Source organism: Astyanax mexicanus, chromosome 17, assembly GCF_023375975.1.
Source record: "Astyanax mexicanus isolate ESR-SI-001 chromosome 17, AstMex3_surface, whole genome shotgun sequence".
Lineage (NCBI taxonomy): Eukaryota > Metazoa > Chordata > Actinopteri > Characiformes > Acestrorhamphidae > Astyanax > Astyanax mexicanus.
The window spans coordinates 27,301,229-27,307,228 of record NC_064424.1 but is presented as its reverse complement, the minus strand read 5'-3'; positions in this window follow the sequence as shown (position 1 = coordinate 27,307,228).

Here is a 6,000-nt window from a genome sequence, read left to right as displayed (position 1 = left end):
TGTAAAGGCAGCTCATTTACAGGAACAACAGTGTTATTTTCTTTTGTTTTCTGTTTTTTTCATGCTGGGCACGCAAGACAACAGTGAACGTCAAAAGGTAATAGTCCAGGTTTTTCCAGTCCTTGGCTCACTTATGTTTTTTGTTACCCAGATAGCACCTTACCTCAGTCTGCCAAAAGTGGGGCTTTTGGGAGATTGAATCAAATGAACCAGTTGATTCAACTGAGAAAAAGATTTGATCTTGCGAAACATTTGAATCATCATCCACCACAGTGACATCTGCTGGGCAAACAAGCACTTTACTTAAGTTTAAAATGATCCCAAACGACAGACCTGGGCGTTTTTGAACAATTTTGAACAATGAATAATAAATCAATGCCACGCATTTCCTCTAACATTTCTTTTGCTACACTGTTTAAAAAAAAGTGTAAAAAAAAAATTCCGACAGCAGAGGGCACCAGAAAATGTCTGTTAAAAACAGAAAAATACTGTCACATTTAAAACAGATATAAACCATAAAAAACAGTTATAGTATTTACTATGTTTAACAACTATTACTGTCGTTTCACAAGAACTTGTCCTATAATTACATGAAATCTTTCACTTTCAACAGATTTGAATTCTTAAAAAAGCGTCATACACTCCTTTTAAAACGGAACAATTATTAATTTTACAAGAACTTATCCTATAATTACATGAAATCTTTCACTTAGTTTTTTCCCACACCCTTGGACTGGAATGAGAAGGGAAAGGGGGTGTGACCCCCCCTCCCAAGAAGAGATATAGGAAGAGAAAAGGGAGAAGGAAAAAAGGAGGAAGATAGGGAGGAGGTGGGTGTGAAGTGTGAACTCGACACGCAAGTAGAGAGGAAGTGACGGTTTATATATAGGGCTGAGAGTGGGAGGAGTAAGGGCGTGGATCTAATTCCCAAAATGTATTTATATTCATAACTCTACACCTTTTTAGGCTGGTATCGAAGCTGGTATCGATCAGATTTGAATGAACACTACTTTTCAGTAAAGATACAGTGAAGATTATTACTGTTTGACACAAAGTTAAATGTTGTACTGATGCTCTTTCTCGTTTTTCCTTTACCTCTGTTGCAAATTGGGGAAACTGAGCAGTGGAATCTCATTAACAGGCTGGACAAACAGGGTATCTTTGATGGTGAAACAATAAACAACCACCAGAGCCTGCTGTTACTCCACTCTATGACTGAATAAATAACCTAAATAGTCACTCAGGACAAGATGTGCCAGTGAAGTCATACTATACTGGTCTAAACTCTACACCATATGTTTCAGATAAGAGATTTGAGTATTTTATTTATTTCTATTTTTTTCTCTTCTCTGATCTCACATATCGGACACATCTACCATACTGTGGTAGCGCTGAGTTTGGGAGGGTGTGCTTTTTGTTAAGTTGAGTTGTGTGTGTGTGGAGAGGGGGTAAGTTGTGTGTTATATGTGTTTGATTTAGTTGTTTAGGGTAGAGCATTGTTCACCTTCCTGGTGTTGAGCTGGAGGGTGGATAAGGGTCTCCACTGGTGCACCTCCTTATTATCTTTTACCTTTTACCTCTTTCCACAGATTTTTTTGGAACCTTTAACACTGCATAACATTTGTTTTAGAAAATAAAATAATTTGACTGTACAGGACTATTAAAAACAGCATATAACATGCGCTAAAATGTGTTTTATTGTCATTTTAAATATGTACATGCAGCACTGCCCAGGCTCAAATTTTCAAAATGTCAGTATAATAATTAAAATGTAATTTGGCCCCTTCCACTAATTGCTGACAGTAGCCAGCAATGTTTGTGATTTATGCAACTGGCAAAATATGAAACTTCAGCAATCATGAAGTAGTGCTGGGCAGTATACCGTAGTTCATTCGGTATAGACAGTTTCAGATGAATATTCATGAGCGTAGTAAGTGACGTAACTGTTCCTAGGACATTTCCGTTTAGCGGTAAACAGCATTCAAAACAGTGGACGTAATTTAATTTAAACCTTCCCTTACACATTGTTCCACAGCCACAAGAACTGCTGCAACATGACTGCAAGGTTTTTTTCAGTCAGTGGTGCCCATGTGTTTTTTGTTACCAAGATAGCAATATACCTTCATATAGAGATTTACCTGAACACATCATACTTGAGTTGTGTGTTATATGTGTTTGTTTGATTTAGTTGTTTAGGGTGGAGAATTGTTCCTGCTGTTCCACTTTTACTTGATTGGCAAATATTTCACATCATTTCAGAAATGTAGGTTTTTTTCTGCAATGAACAAGAGTTTAAACATCCACATTTAACAGGATGACCATATATGTGCTCACTGTCTGCAGCAGCTGTTATTGGGTGGGCAATTTTAGAGCTGAAAATACGCGCTGTGATTGGCTCAGTTTGCCAGTAGTCAACATCCTAATAAAAAGGATGAGCTGTTTTATTTCCCCAAATACTGCTCCTGTCCTACCACAGAAGGAAGTGAAGGAATCAAAGAGAGGAGGAGCAGGAAAGGAGGAGGAGAGGAGGAGTAGAAAAAGTTTCTGTACGCAGTCATGGGCAAATGGCTATAAAATGAACAGCAAAGCAGGTTGCTGGGAAATTATGGCAAAGGTGGGCTTTTGGGAAATCTAATCAAATGAACCATTTGATTCAGAAAAAGATTTGATCTTGTGAGATATTCAAATCAGGCACTTTAATGCAACATGTGTTTTTTTCCACAAAAAAACTTTACAATGATTTGCAACAGTGTGTGCTGTTACAAAAAAACACAGTTCTAAGACCAGAGGTAAGATTTTTAAACTCTCATTTAGAAACATTTGCGGACAAAATTCTGGTCTCAGATCAGTCGCATATCAAAACACGCAATTCAAAATAATTTAAAGCGTTTAAATACTGTGATGGTTGTGACCTTTTCCATTTTGATATGGACTTCAAAACAATGTATCGAAACACTGTGATTCAAAGGAATCAATTCAGTTAAAATTTTGCAAGTTTCACGTTTGACATCGCTATTGATGGGTCTTTCACAGTTCCAGCCTATACTTCTGGTAGAGGCCTCATTACTCTCTTCCTCTCACATTTCTATCTTTTCCAAAAAGAAAAGTACTTTTCCAGTTGGATGCATAGTTTCCCCTTTTCTCATTTATTTGTTTCTGCATTTATTTTTTTATTTTTTTAAGTTATCCTTTTAAGTTACACACCATTTTACTTGAGTTACTATCTTTATCTATCTTTGACAGTGTTGAGTAATCAAATTTTTCAAATTGATGTTTCATTTCATAATGTCTCTTAATATATTACTCCTTCATTACGGCAAATGATTCCTGACATATTATACACTTCCCTCTGAACTTTTCAGCATTTGTTTTCCTAAAAGCTTAGGAACATTAATGTAGGCAGGGTTGCCATATCCAACCCAAAGGCAGTCTAAAACCTACAGAAGCTTAAACTAGCCCAGAATATATGTTTGTCACAAATGGCAAAACAAATATGAGTGTACGACTTAGTGGTTTTTTTAAGGAATTTATTATCAATGTTGCTATTTACCTTAAAGTCATTAAATATATTGTAACATTAGTGTTTTATTAGTCCTTTTTTAACAGTCTTATATCCCAGTTAAGAACATTTAATAGTAACATAATTAGCAAAAAAATATATAGACTTTTACTTACGCCCCTCCTGAACTGGGTACACGTTGTTTTTTTGTTTGTTTGTTTGTTTGTTTTTTGTGACTTTTTTTGGGCGGAAACACCGCGAACCTGGCGTAATGAAGGAAGGAAAGGAGATGAGGAGCGTTTTAGATTGGGTTTATTTGATAGCGACACCTAGCGTTCAAACGTTGAATCTCACATTATAAAAAGCTGCTTAAAAGCAGGCCAACTTTGATTTTATGTCTAAAATACCTCGTAGGCCGTTCCAAAAAAGAAAACGGGCCGTAGTTTGGACTTTTGGGTTTTGTTTTTGTATTTCTGTACCAGTTTTGCACCCACTTTCACAATCAAATCCCAGCTTAGATCATCTCAAACCAACTAGAAACAATCCTGGTATTGTCATGGTATCAGTTTTAATGTACACTGCTCCTCAGTGGCGATGCAGTAAATATATATATAATGTTTGACACAAAGTTAAATGTTGTACTGATGCTCTTTCTCGTTTTTCCTTCACCTCTGTTGCAACTTGTGGAAACTGAGCAGTAAAATCTCAGTAACAGGCTGGAAAAATATGGTATTTTTGATGGTAAAACAGTAAACAACCACCAGAGGCTGCTGTTACTCCACTCTATGACTAAACATCTAAATAATTACTCAGGACTAGATGTGCCAGTAAATTTATACTATACTGACCTAAACTGTACTTCATATGTTTCAGTATGTTTTTTGATTTGGGTATTTTATTATTATTATTAATTTTTATAACTCTCTTCTCTGATCTCTTCTATCTGGAAACATCGATTGTGGAGCGCTGAGTTTGGGAGGGTGTGATTTATGTTCATTTTTGTGTGTGTGTGTGTGGGGTGTGGGCTGTGAGTTGTGTTTTATATGTGTTTGTTTGATTGAGTTGTTTAGGGTGGAGCATTGGTCACCTTCCTGCTGTAGTGCTGGAGGTTGGATAAGGTTCTCCAATGCTGTAGCTCTTTTTAATGAAATGGAATCCTTATTTTATTTTTTTTACCTTTCTTTCCACAATTTTTTTTGGAACCTGTAACACTGTATAACATTTGTTTAAGAAAATGAAATAATTTGACCATACAGGATCAAACTAATAAATGAGGTATGCTAAAATGTTTTTTTTTTTTTTTTTTTTTTTGTCATTTTAAATATGTACATGCAGCACTGCACAGGTTCAAAAGGGGAGTCTGCCCACAAAGAAAATGTCCCAAGTAAACGAACTCATCAACCGGACCGGGCCAGAGATGTGGACAATAGGTGTAAAAAACATCCTTAGAGTGTGGTAATGTTGATCAGACATGTTTATAACAGGAAATGGATTGCGAGGCCTGAGAAGCTCAATGGTAAGTCAGTTCTCCTCTCTATGATCTAATGTAAGGTAAATACTAATGTAAGCTGTGGTGAACTATGAGTACATTGATGAACCACAGCTTTATGACCACCTGTCTCGAATGCACACGGTCGTCTGTGTGGCCTCTCAGACCCACTGTGACATAAAATTTACAAGATCTCTGAAGGTGGTCCTTGTGATATCTGGCCTGAAGATGGTCCAGCAGATCTTTTAGTGGAGCTTCTATGGATCAAAGGTGTTGTTTCAGCACATCCCGCTGATGCTTGATGGAATTGTGTTGTAGTGTGAAAGACCAGGGCAGTACCTTATTCACCATGTTTCTTAAACCATTCCTGAATGATTTGTTAGTTATAATAACAGTAAGGCAGATGCTTAAAGAGGCCGCCGCTGTTGAGGAATCCTGTTGCCATAAAAAAGGTGTACCTGGTCCATAGTAATGTTCTGCAGGTGCCATATGTTAATTCAACATCTACATGAATGCACAGACTCTGAGTTTCCCCGCAGAAGCCTTGTCCTATTTCCATACTACATCCTAGCACCAGTAATGGTGTATTCAGCTTGTGTCAGTGTCTCATTTTGTCCTCTTTACTTTAACCAGGTATTGCCCACTGTAGGCACTTTTGATAGTGGACAGCATGGGCATTCTGAAGTGAGCGACCATCAGGGCCTGAGATGCTATTCATCTATTGATTATTGACTCAGCGTTGAACTTAAACAAGACACCTTGAGTTTGCTGTTATTCAGTAGTATTTATTTTCAGTTCTCGTCATTATTTTCGCACTATAAAGCGCACCAGATTATAAGGCACACTGGATTATAAGGTGCCTTATGCGACACTAGTAAGGAACAGGGGTATTGCCATGTTTTCCTTCTAATTCACTCACTCACTGTCGTCCACTGCTTTATCCGGGTCATGGGGAGGGGGGAGCTGGAGCCTATCCCAGCAGGCATCGGGCGGAAGGCAGAATACACCCTGG